Source organism: Liolophura sinensis, chromosome 13 (assembly GCF_032854445.1).
Source record: "Liolophura sinensis isolate JHLJ2023 chromosome 13, CUHK_Ljap_v2, whole genome shotgun sequence".
In the NCBI taxonomy this organism is placed as follows: domain Eukaryota; kingdom Metazoa; phylum Mollusca; class Polyplacophora; order Chitonida; family Chitonidae; genus Liolophura; species Liolophura sinensis.
The window spans coordinates 8,157,532-8,178,937 of NC_088307.1; the positions used below are offsets into that span (position 1 = coordinate 8,157,532).

General features: G+C 41.0%; 1 protein-coding gene across 2 annotated transcripts in view; it reads left to right on the forward strand.

Annotated features, from left to right (window-relative positions):
• LOC135480148 (mechanosensory protein 2-like) overlaps positions 1–21,406 on the forward strand; it is a 36,286-nt gene that overhangs the window by 3,819 nt on the left and 11,061 nt on the right. The gene's annotated exons all lie outside the window — the stretch shown is intronic.

The window sequence follows — 21,406 nt, forward strand, 5'->3', positions numbered from 1 at the left end:
ATGCTTCATGAATGTGTCTAATTCCCTTTAACCCGGAGGTAGGGGATGTCTATTCATGGTACTGAATTAGATCGTCACGTTGGATGTATGAACAGTTGCCATGTAAAGCGTAACTAAGATACATGTACACAATGAGAAACATCGTGTATAGATACGACACCGAATCTTGAACCACTTAGGCAAGTTTAAACAGCCTAAGTAAAGCTATGAAGGTCTTACGAAATACGTAAAACCGATTATTGCGGAATTTCTGTGCTTTGAATTGCCGACATAGAATAGCCTTAGTCAAACACTTTAATAGACAAGTGTGAATAGCCGAAGTAAAGCTATGAAGGTATTGCGGAATAACCAAGCTTTAGAAATACCTATTATTGCGAAATTCTCCTGTTTGTGAAATACCAATGTAGTGTTGATATATAGACCAACATACGTGTTTGCTTATCAGCCTGTTCAAAGACATTGGTACACCCATTATTATTTGCCTACTCTGGCGAGCTAACTCACTGACAGCTCTACGTACACAAGTTGTTCTGTAGCGCGAGCATTTGCCTTCAGTATGGATTTAAGCTTTTGATGCAGTTTACGAAATGCTTATTGGCTTACAGGTGTCCCAAAAAATAGGCGCAATGCTTTTTGATAGCATTTCTGAACGAAGGCCAGATCTAGGCAATAGCGGCGCCAGGAATATGTGGTGATGTCACTCGATAATATCTTTCCTAATAAAGACTCAGTTCTGTGCCCGTCGTAGGCTGTATGTTGACATTTTGCAGGCGGCTTTCAAAAATAGAATGATGACGGCTTAGTTCAATCCTTACCATGTCTACACAGGGCGTCGTTTGTGCTATGAAGATGCTGTTGTCACGGTTCTGTTATTCATATTTAATGGGTGGATCTGAACCCAGGCTACATGTAGTTAAGGCCCATGTCTTTCAATGGCTAAGACAAGGGAGTAGTTGGATCAGTGCCAGTCTCAAAAAGAGCAGTTTTATTGGCCACTCTTCTCTAAGTTCGTTTGAGACAATATTGTTGTTAACTGAAAATGCGAACGTCAATATGTACGTTTTATATACATTTACACATCAGTCGCTTGCTTATATTCGTATTAAACGTTGTTTTCGACGCAGCTGAAGTGCTTGATACCAGGTCTCGTGTTTGTTAAGAAAAGTAAGATTTAAGTCATAAATTGCGAGTGTTGAAAGAAACCAAACTCATAGCAAAAAGAGCCCCCAATGTGACTGGTACATTGTTCTGCCAAAAAGGAAAATCAGTGTATAAATGTTAAGCTTTCTGAAACAAATGATTTTAATTGTAGATGTGTTTGAATTGTGGACTTCAGTCTTCAGACGTTTGGTAAATATAGGCCCTCATCCCTCTTTGGATCGGCACCAGCTTTAATATAGGAGTTCCGTCAAGTACGAGGCGAGAGGTTATATCAGCCATAAACCTGGAAACAGTGCAATACGTAAACTAATGCAGAGGACGGAGTTCAACTCGTAACGTTAAAATTACGCTGAGTAGAATAGACGATTTGCGCTTTCATAACATACGTTGCAGTGTTGTATGGTTTACACGGGCCTTACTTCTGCATGTCCAGGTGAAAAATGTCTAGAATGCATTCAAGTATTTCATGTCTCGGTAAACACGTCTTATTTAAAAGATAATCGCTGAGTTTGGAACTCTGAGCTGTACTCGAGTATTGTTTTTCTGTGTCACCTTAACAACTGTCACATTCCTAAACATGCCACAACTAGCATTATGCCTCAGGCGTGTGTTAATTGCGCAATGTCAATGCCACCGTACTGACGACGGTCGTATAACACAGCATTCTAGTCATTGCCCAGCGGGTGCTTTCGTGTCTAACCCGAACCGAAATAGAGACAGTCGACTTCGGACACATTTAGAAACGCACGACAATGGTTTCATGACACTGAGGTTTGTGCAATCTTCGGTTTGGTCGAGTACTGTCTTCATTTCACCACGTAGGTCTGGCGTGATAGGCATTTCCGTCTAAGAAAGTTATGATTTCTTTGTTAGTGGTAGAGTTTACTTTGTTACACAACATACACGTTACAGACACTCGGATGGGGTTCTGCATAGATTTGATGCAGATAACAGGACTGTTGCAAACCCTATATATGTTTTGAGCAATCCGTTTAACAAAGATACTAAAATTGGGATCCTTTTTCGACATTCTGAGCAAGCTTTGCTTGGGATTACCCTTACATGCGCTATCGATATTGCCGGACGTTACACTGGAGGGTATTAAACATTATTACAAAATCATAAAAAATATAAAATATTAACAGACTTTGTGCTAGTTTTCTCTAATCATTCACCATTAAACTCCCATGTCATTCAGGAGTAAAAAAAAGACTTAAATACTGGAAAAAAGCGATGTTCAACACATCATCCTCAACTCGTTTTCAGTATGAGACCTTTAACCTTAAACGGAACCATGGTTACGCACTATGACCTTGAACTCTCTGTCACTCTTTCCACCAGTAAACATTAGATTCTGGTTTGGACAGTAAAGAATATAATAAGTCCATTAAATTTACCACATTGTTTTAGTGAATCGATTGAGCATACATATGTGTAGATATAACGGTGATTGCTGCCAATATGGTGTGTCCAGTATACCATGCACCATTCTTCAGTCATCTGCGGTTCCACAGAGGCTTGGCATTAAGGGAGAACTTGATCAATATGAGAACCAGCAATTAATGCTGGATGGAATTCACAATGCGAAGCAAACTTGAACAGAAATTTTCTGACAGAATTGATTTACATTGCCCTGTGTATACATTGAATCTATTAGCATTAAGTGCGCTTGATGCAGTCCAGGCTTGCTCAACTTTTCAATCCGCCCTTTGTGTACGTTGCTAACGAGGTTACGAGTAATGATACAGCGTATTATAGTGTGGGACAAGTCGATGAAGGGGCTCAGTCTTCCTGTTGAGTAATCTACTATGGACATCTAGCTCGTGTCTGTACCTTTCTATATCTGCTTCATTTTTGTTAATTTCACCTTTTTTATGGCACTCTATTTATGCAGACGGATGAACTATTGTAAGTCATCGATTTGTTAGAGGCTTGTGTAGACATGGCGTCACAGAACATGGCGCCTGTGGATTCTATTTTATTGCGTTAGTTTATCGGTAAATCTGATGTGAAAAACGATCTTACTCGGGTTATTACATTTTTAAGTTTGTTGAAAACATACCAACTGCCAGCGGTGATGGTGTACAGTGTAAAGCTATGTAACATGCTGATAACCCATCTTCCCACTGCTGCACAGCTGCATAAACAGCAAACCTATGCCGACATTACTGTTGCGCGTTGGGACTATACTGGGACCAGCGATAGGTTTTTATGAGGTAAAAGTAAAACAGTGTTAAATTTTATCACTCAGCATATATATGCGTATAGAGCTATGGATGCATTCTCCAAGTGTATCTTGAAATTAACTACTTGAAGCACAAATATGGATGTGACATTTATACTCTCTGCGTCCAAGCAGACCATCGTGGTATCCAATGTTTTCAAAGCATTCACTCGTTTGGAAAAAATAAAATAAATCCAAATATTTCTTTGGACAGTGTTTAGTGGTCGATCATTTGGTGTATAATTAATTTAAGCGCTTTTTTTGGTTTAATATTTCCATTGAGCACGTTTTTGAATACAGCTCATCAATGCAGAAAAAACGACCCTGACTATATCTCCCTCTTCTTCTTCTTCTTCTTCTCTCTCTCTCTCTATCTTGGAATATAAATAAGAACAACTTGCATAGACAATTGCACCGGGCCGCTTCATAAAGATTAGAACAAGATATCAGACACATTGGAAACAGAAGCGAAGTTGGAAAGATTCATAAGAAAACGAATAATCCAGAGGAAGCGGAAACCCTGACCCCGTTGAGATGTTGTCATAATGGCAAGCGAATCGAGTTCATAAATATTATCTGCGCTGCTAACCGTGAGCCAAAGGCTGAGCGTGATTGGATCAAATTACACGGAGTTCCAGGACATCACTGGATAGTAAGGTTAAATCACAAAAGCTTCAAACAGAGCCGGGCGCGCTGTTTCCCGATGATTGCCCAAGGCATGCGATTTCGGTCTCTTTATGAAAAAGTCAGGTCACGTATGTCTAATACAGTGAAAGCGCATGAATTCAAGGACCGTCTGCCTTCTCTCATTGGCGCCGTAATTTATCAGCTTTGATTGTTTGACTGTATCAGACAGAAGCCCATATAACTGTTACACAGAGCACTTCGTCTTAGATTTGATGTCTCCTGCATCTCGGCTCTTGTGGCTGATATCGCGGGCATAAACAATAAACAAGGAAATCACCCAGTTTGACGTTAGTTACTGGCAAGATGCTCAGCTAGTTTGCCAGTCAGTTCATCAGTCGGTTCAGGCGTAGTGTCTTTGGTTAAACCAAAGTTATTACGTATATCAACAGTACGTCTGATGCAGTGAGTAGGTCAGTTTACCAGTTAGTCACTTAGCAACTCGGACCGGCCCGGATAGCACAGTTGGTAGAGCGTCCGCTTCGGGACCGGTAGATCAGGATCAATCCTTGGTCGAGTCACACCTAAGACTTTAAAAGAGGAAGTTGTAACTTCCTCGCTTGGCGTTCAGCATGAAGGGGATAGTGCAACGACTGGTTGACCCGTATCAGTATAATGGCTCGGGCGGGGCGGCTTACTTGCCTTCGGTAAGTCGTCTCAGTGATGCAGCACTAAATAAAAGAGCGGTGGAAATCCGTCCTGCAACAAGGAGGCACATTACACGTGCATGCACCCTAATGATTCCTTCGTCGTCATATGACTGAAAAATTGTTGAGAACGACGTTAAACCCCAAGCACTCACTCACACACTTAGCAACTCGGTGAGTGAGTGAATCGATCTGTCATTCAGTTTAATAGTGATTCTGTCCGGATAGGTCTGCAGTTAGAATTTCACCTTATCAGTTAGCCAGGATGCAGCTGAGTGCGGGGAGTGTGTCGTTTTGTCCGTAAGTCGAGGACTCTGTATGATTGGTTGGTCTGCAATGAATCTGTCGATTTACCATTTGTATCTCTACTGGCGAGTCAGTACAGCAGGCTATCTGGCGATGAGTTTAGTTTATGCACGTTGTCAGTAGGATAGAACGTCAGTGAGGGAGTTTTGCTAGTCAATCAGTTAGTCCAGAAGAGCTTGACGGACCCGCCCGCTATCTGGAGAGTCTATCAGTCTGTCAATTAGTCAGCGAACAAATAAAAGAACGGATCTGGCTAAAAGCCAGTCCAGTCTACTGGTGAAGTCAGCATCTTTAGCAACCAGTCGATCAACGTGTGAGTTATTATTCCTTGTTAGGACAAGTGTAGTCAAACCGAAATCATTTAGTGACCAGTTTTACAATAGGTTATACCATGATGGTATTTGAGGTTGTATAAGGGAGTGCAGGGGAGAGTTTCCAATAATCAGCATCCGCCAGAGCGATCGGACAATGGTGTGCATCTCTCACTTTTCCTGCTATACCCAGAGGAAATAGGCACAGAATGTCTTCAGAACCATCACTACTCGTGTTCCTGGACCAATATATTTATGGTCGGTCGCGTTGTGTTTTTTCCCTCGTTACCTGAGGGGACCTGTCATAAAAGCTGATCACGCTCTCCGCTACAGTGGTTTAGAAAACGAGATAAAACATCATCCTTAACACTGTCGTCGCTCAGTTGAAAAATTTTATCCTATATTGCCCCTAGAGCCTCGCCTACTCAGCAACGGCGACGCCGACAACATTTTACGCCGAAAATGATGCTGATAAAGTTTTCTGTATTCTACAGGCAGTCACTTGGCTGCCTGAACCACGATAGGGCTTGATAGGCGTATTTAATACATTCGGACTGGGTAAATAGTCTCACACGGAAGATTCACATTTGGTAAATATTAAGTGCTGATGGTCCCCGACCCTCCCTCTGCCCTCCCCCTTTTTTCCGAACAGGAAAAAGGAAGAAAAATAGCTTTGAATACACTCACGTGCTATAGATTCTTATCTGTCCTTGCTTGTTGATTTGGAAGTGAAATTGGGTGGCGTTGGAATCAGTGTAGCATATTCTGTGCTTTACTGGGGATATTAATGCTTCCTATTGCTTCCTGTTGCAAACTTTATGTATCATTTATACGTGGGGCATGAATCTATTTTCAAACTTTGGTGATATATATCACATACCCAGTTTCCAAAATAAGCAACCTCACGTTCACAGTATTGGGAACATTCCATTTAATCTCACTGGCATGTCGTCTTGCACCCAAGTCCCTGGTTCAGTGAAACTATACATTAAGTCCGACGTTGGTATACCACTCGTAGGCCATGAAGTGCCCGTGTGAAAAGATAGGTTGTCAGTAATTTGACGGACCGACCGACCGATCGACCGACTGACTGACAGACCGACCAGCTGACATAAAGAGAGCTAAATTTACTATATACATTTTTTGGTCTGTTTGTCTGAAAACATTTTGTGATTGTTTTAACTATACGTTTTATCACGTTTTTCATCGGTTGGTGCAAACTCCTGTATTTTATATGGGACTAGAACAATAAGGGCATACCGAAGATGGCTCTCTGGGGGAATTTTTGCAGCGTGCGGCGACAAACACCAATATCTGAAACACTCTTCTCACACGATGTATCCACCAATACCCAAGCCTCAGTACAGTAAAACTACGCGTTTAACGTATATGTACTGCCAGGATGCAAATGTGTGCGGCATTGTACGCGTGTGTTTGTGAAGCTCACGGTGTAAACGGATGTGTGTACAAAACGTACACACTTTGATACACGGTTAACATGTGTATAGGAGCATACAGTATGCATATCAATAAGCCCGTGCAAATTTGTTATAATTTATTTGCACCTACATTAGAGAGTAGCATTTGACATTTAGAGAGTAGCATTTGACATTTAGAGAGTAGCATTTGACATAAATTAAGCTCATGATGACACAATAAGCGTATTTTAACATTAGATCTAACTTGGGTGGGAAGAAAGGGTGGAACTGGTTACAGTCGATTTGTTAAATGAATTTCACTCTGTACTCGTTTTCTTTTTGTTACTGGTTTAATTTGCAATACGCTTGATGTTGGGGGCACCGAATATTCATGAATATACTTACATGCAGCGCCGTTAAATCTAAACTTTAACATTTTGTAGCAACTGCTTGCTCTTGCCGTCTATTTACATGCGCGACCAGCCTACCATCTCTGCCCTAACCAACCTAACATTTCTGTTCTAACCAACCTAACAACTCCGTCCTAACCATCCTACCATCTCTGTGCTAACCAACCTAACATGTTTGTTCATTAATCCAAAGTCATATTCGTCGGCTTACTTTTTCCAATAGGCAGGAGTGTCGAGTGTAATTTTGGGTTGACCCCTGAAAGTGTAGTTAGTAGATTGTATCAGAACGGCAGCTCCCTTCAAAAATCCATTAGCTCTAAACGCTTTTTAGTTGTAATATTTGCTCCATCCATACGAAGTAGTAAATCCTCTCTACAATAGGATCGATATTATATGTCACAAGCCTGATATTCCGACTGTGGGTCTCTGGCGGCTGGCAAATTACATTTTCACGTTTTTGTTTTGTTTAGTTTTCATGTTTGTTGGTGGGAGATATATCGGTTGTGACTTGACCTAAACTTTGTTTGAATTGATAACGGTACATTTCCATCATGCTGTACTCCTCCCTGTGTGTGAATTGATCCGCAGCCCATAATCTAAAGGCTAAACCAAAGTAAGTTTCCCATTAAATCAGGCTGTATGCAGTAACGACGGGCTCGCTTCATTATACATGTAATTTTCCGACGCTCAAATAATATATATAACCATGAAATATATAACCATGAAACTACTAAAGCACAACTACTAAAGCACAGCAAATGCCTTCACTTGAAGTTTCTTTATATATATATATATATATATATATATATATATATATATATATATATATATATATGTACTCAATGAGGTATTTTCTAAAGATGATAGCAGCTGGGATCCAGTTTATTACTAATGGTATAACTATACGCAACTACCAAAAGCCAAATTCTTCTTTAGTTGATTTATACGTGTATAACTACAGGACTGACTCAAGTCTAGCATATTGGGAATAACTATAAAACTACTTAACACACATCCTTCCGTTTACTCCAAATGTACTGGTCAAACTACGATACCCTCAATGGCCCATCTACTCCTCCAATCCAGCGCTATTATATTTGTTAATAACCATGAAACTACTAAAGCACAGCAAAAAATAGTGTGTCAAATGCCTTCATTTGAAGTTTCTTAAGTTTTATAATGAGTATAATTCTTGTGTAAGTAAATATGGACAGAGCGTCCAGACTCTCTAGCGCTCTGCTTCATGATTGTGTCTAATTCCGCTAAACCCGGGTCCAAGGGCAGTCTGTATATAACTAATAGTCAACCTAAGGAACTTAAGACAAGTATTTGCACTTAATGTTGATTTTGGGGGCGATTACAAATGTTTACCACATGTTCGACTCGATTGTAATTTCTGATTGTAAGTTACAATAATTAACAGTAGTAGTTTAACAATCAACTTAGGCCTACAATCCCTTTGTGTTAGCAGTTCCTGAAGCATAACATGCCATGCAGTATGACTACAACTACAAAACTGGCACGGTCCAGACGCCCTTCCAGTTCATTTCTGTAGGTACGAATGTAAAACTACCGAACAGTTCGCCACCATAATTCTAATTTTTTGGGGGGGTATAATTACGGTCTGTGTATAGATAACAAGTAGAAAATAAAACCCCATTTGGTTCAACATTTTGGGATTTACAAGGAATTTGCCAAAGCCACAATCTCCCCTGTAGTTAATTATCATTGGTAAAACTGCTCACAAACGAACTCGGTTATACTAATCTATATGCGTACTAATTGGAGACGTAGCCATGGTTAAACTTGATATACAATTTGGAGGCCTACTCTATGTGGAATAACCAACTCCCAAACGTCCCTGCCATTTTAATACCGTTTGGGTATGTAACTGCCGAATTACAAAACGCAACCCCCTCTTTCTGTTCATTTCCCAGGGGACTGAAAGAACATGGCCATTGTTTCTTGCACAAATGCAAAAGAAATTTGTGGGTGCGGATGTATGCCGTGTACAATGACAAACCTCATGCATCATTCAGTTACTCAGAACTATTCTTCTACACACGTTATTCATAAATATATAAATGTAGATCCACCCATAACCCAATTTCCTCTCAGGATCAGTGCTACAAAACTGGTTTTAACTGAACAATTGTAGGCGAATCGTATCACTAATGGGCAAGGGTAGACAATTGACACTGGTCTGACCCAACAGAAACTCTTCGTACTATTGTGGGTGCTTCGCTGAGGTTATGATAACTTTTTGGCTGCGACAAGATATCTTATGGGAGGACGGTATTATTGCTATCCGTCTTGTGGCTGAGGCCCTCTCGATCGTGGGATGCATTTTTGAAAGGGCAATTACACGCAGATTCTGTCTGCCAGCAACCTGCGGATGGCCGTGGGTTTCCCAGGGCTCTGTCCGAATTCCTCTCACCATAACAAATAAAACACCAATCAAATAAATAATTAAACAAATAAATAAATCAAATCCATTTCTAAGCGCACGTGTATAGCAAGTTCTAGCTGGAAATGCTTATTTTTCTTGCCCCTTATTTTGTCCACTGAAGCGTACGTCGTAGATATTTTTTATGCAAACTGTATTAATCCGACATTAGCACAATGACTTATTGGTGGACCCTCTTTTACAAGATCTCTTTTGAAACTTCGCGTCATTACACTATACGAAACAGGAAAGGTTATTGGACATTCGAAAATAGAAATATTCATACTTTCTCTGTTAAGACTACGTGAAGATGTCAGCTACATGTACAAGTTATACATACAATCTATTTGTTTCTGTGGGACTTCTTTCAGATGCCAACCGGTTACTCGATCACCTGCAAGGAACGATCGGCTATGTTGTCGTTGTCAAACTATTGGATGCCACAATTTTTGAACCACTTTGTGTAAATCACGTTCACTTTCCTTAGCTGATAAACCGTTCACCTTTCTTCCACGTACAATTCGTAAGGTAGTTTGAAGCCAGAATTCTGGATATTTTATTGACGACTTTCAAAATTGCCACACCATTTCTGTGGAGAATATTCATGCGCCAGTGCCACGTAATTGCGGCCCAGAGCTATATCCGTCTCGTCCATAGGAGTTCTCGTGAGCATGCAGTTGGGTCGTTGGGTTGTTAGGGCGAATGTTAAATTAGAAGTAATTATGAGCAAAATTGGACTTCTGCACAGGTTCACATTGTGACAGTGAAGACAATAACCTCTCCTCCACATTTGATTATCTGATAGCTTAAGTCCGGTAAACGCATTAGATCTCTCTCAGCCGCCATTTTCAACCGAACACAGCATATTCGGAAAGATCATAGCATCGTCTGACTCGACAACGCTATTTTAGTCCACGGCAGCCGGACTGAAAAGCCTGCTAGTATCGCAGCTTCAGACCAAGTCAAGGTCTAGCCGAGCTATGACAGCTGGAACACAGGAGGCATTGCACATGTATGTTTTACATCTTGCGCGTAAACAACATGAGGAATTATAAGAAATTGCCCGTGGTGAGTTGTACTGAAATAAGCTATTCTCGTGGCCTCTGCCTCGGTAAGGTTTTGAAGTGTGAGGGATGAGTGAGTTTGGTAACTTTAACTAAAAGCACCAGTTAGTACTAGACATCACGTAACCACGTGGTGGCAGGGTCGGGTTTTTGTTTGCTGTGTATCCCCAATAGCAATGCTTATTTTTTATGTAATACGAAGACAGTTTAGAGAAGTGAGCATATAGACGACTGTGTTCTCTGGCCAGGGAACATACGGTGGAAAAATTTTCCGAGACAGACGAATTTTCGTTGGATTTCATGTGGATTAAGTACCGCTGTGGAATCGTCGAATTATTGAATGTACAATGTATAATCTATGAATGAACTTAAGCCATGTCGGCTATTCTGTGGGGATTTTGATAATGAGAGCTGATGTTATTACAGACCGATCACGCTGGCAGAGGGAAAAGCAACAAGATTATAGTGGAACATCTGCATTAGCAATCACAAAAAAGTGACGTCTTAAGACAATATTTTGAAGCTTGACTTGCCAGGGAAATCAGGATATATTGATCGCTTACTCTCGTTATTTTATGAGGATTTTTAACTGATGTTTTTACTCTCTGTATAAGGTATAATTGTCATTCATTTCTGATATATTTTGGAAATCATTAGCGTTTGTTTATTTTTTCAACTTCGACTAAGTTGATTTTTTAACAGCTATTAATATTTCTGATTGGTTTTAAGCTTGAATTAGAGTTAATAATGACCTGTCACAGGACAGGATTTTTATTCTTCAGCTTTGGTTCCAGACTAATTTACACAGGCCCTAGTAATCTGAAGTCAAACCGATTCTGGGCTCGTAATTGTCGATCGACGCTATTTATCACCATGACGCCCATTGCCAGTTGCATTTCATAACCTTCAGTCGAATAGGAACGGTTAAACTGAATCGTCAACGTAAACTACTTCTTAACGATTTGCAATCTAACATTACAACTGGAATTAGCGCGTATAATTTACCGTTACGGAGTCTGGTGGTAATTAGGAACACCAAGGTCAACTTTTGCGAATATCATTTATTTGAATAGACAGTTTTGTTGAAGGGCAATAGAGGGAAGGAATGCAACGGGATTTGAATTAGAGTGGATAGATAAAGACTATTTGCCCACTATATAGAATTGCATTCCAAAGTGGCTTTTGTGTGTCCAAGACTAGTGTATCTCTACTAGCAGTCGTGAGAGCTGTCTAGTGTTGGGGAAGAAATGTCGATCACTGGTGAAGTTTACAAGTGATGTTGTTCAAGATGGCACGGTTAATCTTCTTGATTGTACATGATACTGTTGATGTAGAAGGAGAATGTAAAAGATTTAGATTTGAGTGTGGGCGAGGGTAGTCTATATTTATTTATTTGGTTGTTGTGTATACACCTTGCTCTAGTTTAATATATACCATGACGGTCTGTTTTTTCTTATCGGAGAAGAAAACCGAGATTCGTTGGATAAACCATCGACCATTGGGCAAGCTACTGGAGATCTCCCTCATGTGTGCAAGCCGTACTGGTGATAGAAGGCAACTGTCTTCAACGAACGATAAACGATAGAAACGGTCATTCGAGCGCCGTCGATGGTGTTTTGCCACCAATGATCCACGATCAGAGTGGATACAAACGTACAAGACTACACATCTGCTTTTTAAATTTTGAGGAATGAACTACAAATTGTGGCGGGTAATGGAGCAGTTTTATCACAGACATTATCGAGACTCTCAAAAGCGGTGAAAGGACAAATAATTTGAGGATATGAATAAATTTGCTGACTTAATCAATCAGTCAATGAATAACTGTCGGAAAGACTGAAAGTCATTTTGTTAGGCTTACTATTACCTGTCTGTTAGGTTATCAAACTCATTGCACTCAGATCTTTACATTCACAGAAAATTCTCTAAAAATATCTGGGGCTATCGAATTAATTTACGAGACATCCAATGCAATCGTGTAATTCATCCAGTACTATCATGTAACGACGAGATGACGTGTTATTGAGGGCGCTGATATCATTGTTTATGTGCTCAACATCAACGACCAGAAGTTAAACCAGCAGCAATATTATTAGCGATCTAGAGCCTTAAGTAGCCAAGGGCCTTTTGGGACATCTGGCTGATAATAGCTATGCCGGGCTACTGGCCATTGATTTATTTATTTGATTAGTGTTTTACGTCGTACTCAAGAATATTTCGCTTATACGACGTCGGACAGCATTGTGGTGGGCGGAAAGGGGGCAGAGCCCGGAGAAATACTTGTCATTAATATTGGGTCATTATAAGAGTATTACCAAATTATAACTCCTATTACCTCATGGTATTCACGTAATACCCAGCCTCGAACCTGCCAGTAACCTGCCCATGGTCGTGGGTTACCCCCGAGTTTTCTCGCGTATAAAGCCTTCTGCCGTCGTCGAATTAGTGAAATGTTACCCAGTACGGCGTAAAACACCAACCAAATACATCGAATAAATCAAAATAATCCGAAATAAACCTGAATCCGAAATCCTTTACGTGAATCCGAAAACGGTACCCTAAGCATCTATGTACTGATACCAACATTCGGTTTCCTGGAGCTTTACCATACATATGCTAACGCTGCAGGAGACGGCTATTCATCGCGCCCCGTGAAACAAGCTACATATAGATTTCTATGTTTACAGAAAAGCTGCGACTATATTATTGATCATCGGATGATATTTCATCTTCGAGAAAGCACAAGACGTTTGGTTGTATTTTCCACATAAGCAATCCGACCAGAAAGACAGTTGTTCATATTATTAACCGAGACACGTGGTTCGATAAGTCGATATGTCTGTTTGTCCATCTCTCTGTTTACCTGTTCTGTTGGCCTGTCAGTTGGTATGTCATGTGACCGACGTTCAATTTTCCCAGCTTGGACCATTCACTTTACCTGGGGCCTGAGAACAAAGATAAATGGACTTTGTACGGAATCTCACAGCTATGGACTATTACACCATACCAAACAATATTTCAGTTGCATGAAGGTGGTGAGGTGTGAGGTTTAATGAAGCGGGACCTTGGCATTAACATGTCCAGAACCCTGGCTAAAACCCTGACTAAAACCCTGACCAAAGACGGTAAATACTGGAATTGTACACTGTTATTTATGGATCTGTTGCTAGAAACATATAAACATTTACAGGTACACCGAGTTTGGAAGGTGATAACCTTCAAATTAAGGTAGAAACTCTATAAGCTGGAGTGCATACGTTTTAATGGATGTCTGTGTATGCTTTGGGGGTTTGTGGCGTAAATTTTTAGTCATATGACGAAGAGGATATAGTGACAGATTTTCAGCATAGAAGTCGTTCTGTGTGTGTATATAAACCGTATCTTTAAGGAAGGGAAATTGTATGCCGGCAAAACGTTGCTACATTTACGCCGAAGTATCACGCCGAAGACACCTGACATTGTCCACACAGTCCCATTATACTGACACCGGGTCTACAAATCCTTTTTTCTCACCCTAGCATCTCACTGTTGAACAGCAGCAAATTATTTTGTACCCGGCAATAAACTGGGCGAAGTTAGATTGTACAGAACGGCATTTACCTGTGTTTTCCTGCCGTATGAAGTGCTAACAAATCATTGCTATAGCACACAGAAAAGTAGAACGCCTTTATTGTCGTAATTAAGCTCAGACAGAAAATATCGCCAAAAGAATAAACAAAATAAATACAAATAAGTTTGTAAGCCAGCTCGTCTGAATTCTTACTTTTTTAATTTTATGCGGATTAAGGGAAACGAGCTTCTAGGCTTGAGGCTAATGTTCTCATCGCTCACTGCCTCTTAATTACTCAACTCTCCAGCAGATCCCGGCATGTCTAACACAAAACCAGGCTCTAGATTGACGTAAATTCCATTTAGACGTTTCTAAAATTGGGACATTTTTTTAGTGAAGTCGTAAGGCTTTTGTTAATCGGTAACCCAGTTAACCACATTGATTGGCAGATACTGGAACAGGGACATGCGAGAAACGAAATCCCTGAAAAATCCGACGGGCTTTTGTCTCTGAATAGAACAACTCGTAATCACGGCGATGTGGATTCTCTGACTTCGTCAGGCGGAAAGCAAATACATAATTATATCATTTAGATTAAGTTTAAGGATTATGGTCCCTTTTTATTTACTTTAGGAAATCGGCTAGCATTTGTGCTCAGAATCCCAGTTAGCATTAAGTGAAAAAGTAAAGTTGTTACGCCATATAACATAGCACGGCCGGCGTCCTTTACTATCCCTTTATCCTTGATTGCATAACAAATATATTTGAATGCAAAGACACAAATTTCCATTTTCCTTGGCCGAAATCATACAAGAGATTATGTGGATAGTCTTATATCATATTTCTGACAAATCTTTTGTGATTCTGGGAACGTTTCATTTTGGTAACCGAAGTGTATCACGTGGTCATGGAAACGTCTCATTGGGCCATCACCGGTTCTGGATAGGTGGGTGAATCTTGCCTAATTCAGAGACTATTCGAGTATTTGACGTGAAGTGACGTGGAGAACCACACAACGTTCATCTCAGAACTGCAGGCTTTGATCTGCGTTCGTCTTTGTCTAGCTTCAGTATCTGAAGCACTGTGATATTAGGGCCAAATATTTCGCCATCAGACTAGCATATGAGATTGATCGGACGCTGGTTTAGAAGCGACTGTCTATCGCCAAACATCAAAGCACTTGGATATACATATATATATTTATTTATTCTGCTGACGACATTGACGATGACGTACAGCAAGCCTGAACCACAGTTGTAGTTCTTTTATATTGCATTATTTAGTTGACTATGTTTTGGTCTCCTTTGAGCTGAACCTTTGCCTGAAGATATGGAAGACTTGAATGTATTTGATGATTAGAACCAATCGGGAAAGTAAATTCCAGATTTACTTAAACGAAACTCTGTGAATGGTGTACTGGAATATATGTCAAGTTTATACTAAAACTTTACCTGCAGTTGGTGGGAAATGTGTCAAAGTATTGGTTATGACACCGCCGTTAGTACTGTCATAAAAACCAAGCCAGACCTATCTTCTTTGAAAGGCAATTTTATTCCTCCACATCGGAAGAAGACAAGAATCCTACATTATTTGGGTGGCTTTGTCTTAATCAAGACATTCTCCGCGTTCCTGTTTCAGCGGTGGCGAAATCACGAAAGATTCACGGTATTCCAGGAACATTTCATACTGTCTATAAATTATCATAGGACGAGCGCCTGTGAAATGATAAAGTCATTATCGTGAAGTGACAGGGCGGAAACAAGTTTCCTCGATGACGGATTGAAAACGCTTTATTACTGTGAACGTCATTTAGGCTGACAAATCTCCTTTCGTTTAAACAGACAGTTATATAGCCAAAAACGAGAGGGAAAATTTGATTAAGCCGAGTATAAATGGACTGGGAGAGGTTGGTGGCAACAGCTTAAAAGAACAGCTGTGTACACCTGTTCGAAACTTGTGTTCTGGAAACCAGAACATTGAACGAACAGAACAGGGATTCCGCAAATCTACCACCGATGTCTACCACCGCTCACATGTGAAGGTGATAAGTTTTCCCACCGGAGTCAACAGAAAAAAAAATTGGGATTATTGAGCCCACCGTTGGTCTCTGTGATACAGAGGTATTGGGACCAGGGACGATTCCTGCGGTCTCGCTCGGGCTGAGGGTAGATAGAGAGTTCATGACCGGTGTATGGAACAAAGAAGCAAGGATCACGGAGACCTCTGCTGGACATAACACAGCAGGTTTGGGAACCAACGAGTCTCCTGTATGTGATAGGAGTGCCATGGATCCCAATGAAGGCTTTCCGGAGGCTCCGAGTGAGCACGAATTGTCCATGGCCAGTGGATTAAGCGATACCTTACCGACCAAGGATGCGGAACACTACCCATTACCTAAACCCAAGACCGAAGAGCCAGTTACTGCAGAGGTCGTCCCTGTGTGGGACTTTCCCCATTGCCACCCAGGTGATGTTCCCGACTTTGAGGGACGGGAATTGGTCAACCAACAGATGGATGAAACTGCTGTAGTTGGCGATGGTATGGTTGAGATATTAAACCATCAACAACAAGGTTCCTATCAAGACGTCGACGGCAGCGCGGAAACACCAACGTACGCTAATGTCAGCAACATCACCAAGGAACAAGTTGCGCGTACAGAGAATATTTACAAACCTACGAGGTCTGTGGAAAGGATCAACGAAAGATGTAACGCAATTCCAACAGATCAGTATAACCATCTGACATCGGAAGAAGAGTGTGTGATCGATGCTGATGAGGGCAATAAAAGAGATCTGTTCAAAAGGGTGAAGAGTGGTCATTACGCAGACGTCTTTACCGATTGTCAAGAAATGTCGCAGTATAACCGTGTCGACTCGGAATCTCACGCGTCCGCCACAAGGGGACATTCCACCTGTCAAGACTCTCTCCTTCAAACCGAAGATATGTGGCCTCCGGTTGAGGTCACTCAGAACTCGTCCACCGCGGTTCCGCACAGTGATGACGTCATGGGAGGTGTTAGATCGAATCAGTCAGGCGTGGTATGCACGAGCATGAAAGAAAACAAGGCTTCTGAATTCAGTCAGGTGTGTGCGGCCCAGAGGTCGTTGTTGTCTTCTCCTACGTCTCGACAAAATCCAGGGCCTGATGTGTCCACATCTGAGCTAGAGAATTGGACACAGGACATCGGCTTCGAGGGCAATCTTAACGAGTTTAAGCGTCTTCCTGACGAACCACTTTACGCCGATATGCGCCCAAGTGACGACCAGAACACAATGTCTTTGGACAGCATGAATGTCACGTATGCACAACCGAAAATGCGATTTTCTGCTGTTGAAGGTAAATTAATAGTCTAACATAGCAATTTCAACGAAACGTAAGGTATATTATGCAATGGGCATATTCTGTGGTGGGTTTGTAATATAGTCTTCTCATTATATCGTCTTATGAGAAATTCACGAGAAAAAGTTGTGAGTACAAATTTATAAGCAGATGCTTATGAGCTCTATGCAGAAATTTTGTTCGCTGAAAATAATGTTAGTTCTCATAAAAAATTGTGCTCGTTTCGAAAATGATTTGCCAAGAAATCATTTGTTACAAAAATATTTTGTTACACGTAATTTTTATTTTAAAAAGGATTGTGTTATTTGGAAAGGGATTTTACCTGATACGAAAGTACACCTGCAGAAGGCTTTAAGCTTGGATTTTGTCCGCTACGAAGAATAACCACATTGACCTTGAAGAGCCAGGCTGTCTTTTTATTGTATACGGAGATGACTGTTAGAGCACGCGGCGTTCTTAAACTGTTAAATCATATATGCCAGTCTTCCCAAATCTAGTCATGATACTGTAGTGGTTAATACCGCAAATATCCTTACGTCCTTTCTCTTCTGAAAAGACGATCAGCGTGAGTATGTGTGTATGACAGCAAACTAGAACTAAATAAAACACAGACGTAATGGTAAAAAACGTTTTCTTGAAGACCAGAAAGTAAGTCCTTTTTAGATTGAGATATATGTCCATTGCTTAGAGGTTTTGATGTAAACAGGGATGTGTGTGTGTTTACCTTAATGGTATGGCGCTGCTAAGCACTTTGATTTTAACCAGACTGCCGCCAGTTACTCAATCAGTTATCAGCACACTTTTGGGATGATGCACTTCTATTCTCCGTGTAGTTTGCATGGTTTGGTGATTATGACCTCATATATTACATGGGTTGTCCGGGGTTGTCAATCCAAGCGGTTGACCATCGCCATTTTGGCATGTGTTGTCTGTGTGAAAACCTCTGTAGAGTGCTCACCGAGGTTTTGTCGCCTGATTAGTTAGCGATGCACGGCTAGATCACTCTCACGTTAACACGCCGCGGCTTCTATGGCTGCCCATCAATAGCACTTGTCAGTAACCCGTGCTCTTGGCCCGGATCAGCTCAGGCTGGTCTATTTTTAGACTTGACCGTGCGATTTTGACGCATCTCGGCGCAGCATCGAAAATAAACTCGTTATTGCTCCAGCTATCCGCGAGATCTTCAGCAAATAGTCTGTTATATTATTTATCTCCTAAACCACGGTGTTTTGTCAGTGCCTGAGCTCTGAATAAACGGAGTAATTGAGATGCACAATCTGATTTAGACGGCAAGAGAACGTGGCGGAGAGTGTGATCGTTTGTGTTGCCTATCGGTCCTCTCTGTCCAGAGTTCTTATGCAAGCCATTCGTCAGCACGTATTGGCTGATAGCTGACCACCTGTTCAGGACTGATTGGACTTAACCGGAAATTCGTCGCTACTGTGCATTTTATAATTAGCATGACATATAGCGCATCCACTGAGACAGTATATAAGCTTGTGACTTTTACTAAATTATGTAAAACAAAACACCTTCTAACCATCGCTCTGACAATCAGTCTCTTTGGGGTCACCCACAAAGAGCAGCGCTAACTCAGATATGCGATTTCCTGTTACCTAAAGAGGCTACACCGGAGATTTTTAGGAAAAGTCCATATTTTCTAGCCTAATCAATTTTTTTTTGTATTTGAATAGCTCATTTTGTTGTCTTTCAAGAAACTGGAGATTCCAACCCGTATTATTTATAGTGTTAAAATGATTTTAAAGTTTGAAAGAGTTGTATATCAACTTTATAAATGCGATCCGCTTGATAAACTACAGGTACTCTAATACCCATTTTTAACGGTAACACGTCCACAGACGGGACGATTATTTTTTGAACGTTCGATTGAATTTGCTGTGATCAACTTTTTTGCCACAAATCTCGCGTACAGTCTCATAAATTATGCATTTTTATCATTACTAGCCTGCGTTGATTGCTGTTAAAGCATGTATGATAGGGGAGAGAGCCACGGAACAACAAACATTCCGTCATGTATAACCACAGAAATGTTTTGATACTTTAGTGGAGATTTTGGTTTGCTGCATATAAGGCACTTAACAATAAAACACGCAAACAGACATCCCCCCCCCCACGTCTCACCACCACAAGATCCCCCCACACAATCCCCCCCACCCCCCTCATTAAGACACACAGCTCCGTGGCTCAGTCGGTTAGCGCACTAGTGCACCAGCGCAGTAATGACACAGGAGTCTCTCACCAATGCGGTCACCGTGAGTTCAAGTCCAGCTCATGCTGACTTCCTCTCTGGTCGTACGTGGGAAGGTCTTCCAGCAACCTGCGGATGGTCGTGGGTTTCCCCCGGGCTCTGTCCGGTTTCCTCCCACCATAATGCTGGCCGCCGTCGTATAAGTGAAATATTCTTGAGTACGGCGTAAATCACCAATCAAGTAAATAAATACACAGTTTATGAGGCCTTGGTGATAATACCCAGTCAACAAAGCTCGTGTGCCCGTTTGTGAAATCTATAGTTTCTGAAAGGTGTCCATAAAAAGGTCGCCGGTTTACCTGGGGAAATTTACCTGACCGCCATCATATTTGTGAAAATTGCTTGAGTATGGCGTAACCATAAAATGAATACATATCTGTTATAATGGTGTGCATTGTACTGTCTTGTCAGTATAACGTATGTTCTGGCTTCAGCATAGGTAATAATGTGTCTGGATCGACATGATTCTGATTTCTGTTGTGCTATTTTGTTTTCCACGATTCTATCAATATTTCTGGTTGCATCAGTCCACATTTGGACTGATGCTGTGATGCTCTGCTTTCCAAGATTCTATCAATGTTTCCGGATATTATGTGCTATGAGGTGTGTATAAAGTACTACGTGTAAGCGGAAGGCTACCTGAGAGAATCCTTGCCGTAAGCATCTGGTTGATGTACCTTGTTACCAGACCTATGTCATTTAGACTTTTGTTTTGCTATTCTGGTTTCGTGTATAGTATTATCGCAGACAGACTGTTCAGACTTACACTGATGTAGCTTTAGCTTACCTCTTATAACTGTCTGGATGGGCCCATAAGCAAGTTGAACCTCCCACTTAATAGAACACTATTCTTCCGACTTAAAAATATCCTCAGTGGTTTTGTCAGCTTCCTGAAAGCGGCCTTGCATTATACAGAGGTCTTGCTGGAGACTCACCAAATCAATAGTCATTTGTACTAGTATTTGAGTGGACTCTGGACAACTGCCGGCTCTCTTGTTTGTTTTGGCGATCGGTGACGCTCGTGGGGACCATTTGCGAAGTGTTACGTTTGATGAAAACGATTTTCATAATAGTCTTCCACCAATAATTCATGCAAATCTCTACATCACGCGAGGAAATTTTTGTCGGTAATTTCGCACAATAATTGGTTTACCCCAGGCACTTTTTGTCCGTCCTTAAAACTACGACATCGTAAAAACTGACAAATTTCTAAGTTCCAAAAAAATACACATAAATGCATTAGATTTTTAACCGTTTGTGAAAGTGATTTGGTCAATTTATAAAGCGATTGGGTTAATTTTTTCAGATTCACTGGTCCTGTTAAAAGGGTAGAATTTGTTAGAGGATTTTCTCCCGTCGTGTAAATGACTACAGTGTAACGAGTAAATCCCGAACAGCGAAAACAGTGTGAAAGTTGGTAAATGATCGAACGCAATTAGTGAACACCTGCCCCTTGTCAGTTTAACTGATTTAAGAATTTATTCTATATTTTGATGGCTAAGCCCAGATAGTAGTGAATTGCTCGCCCCCATAGTAGAATCGCACAAGCAGAATTACTCTCTAAAACTACTTTGTAC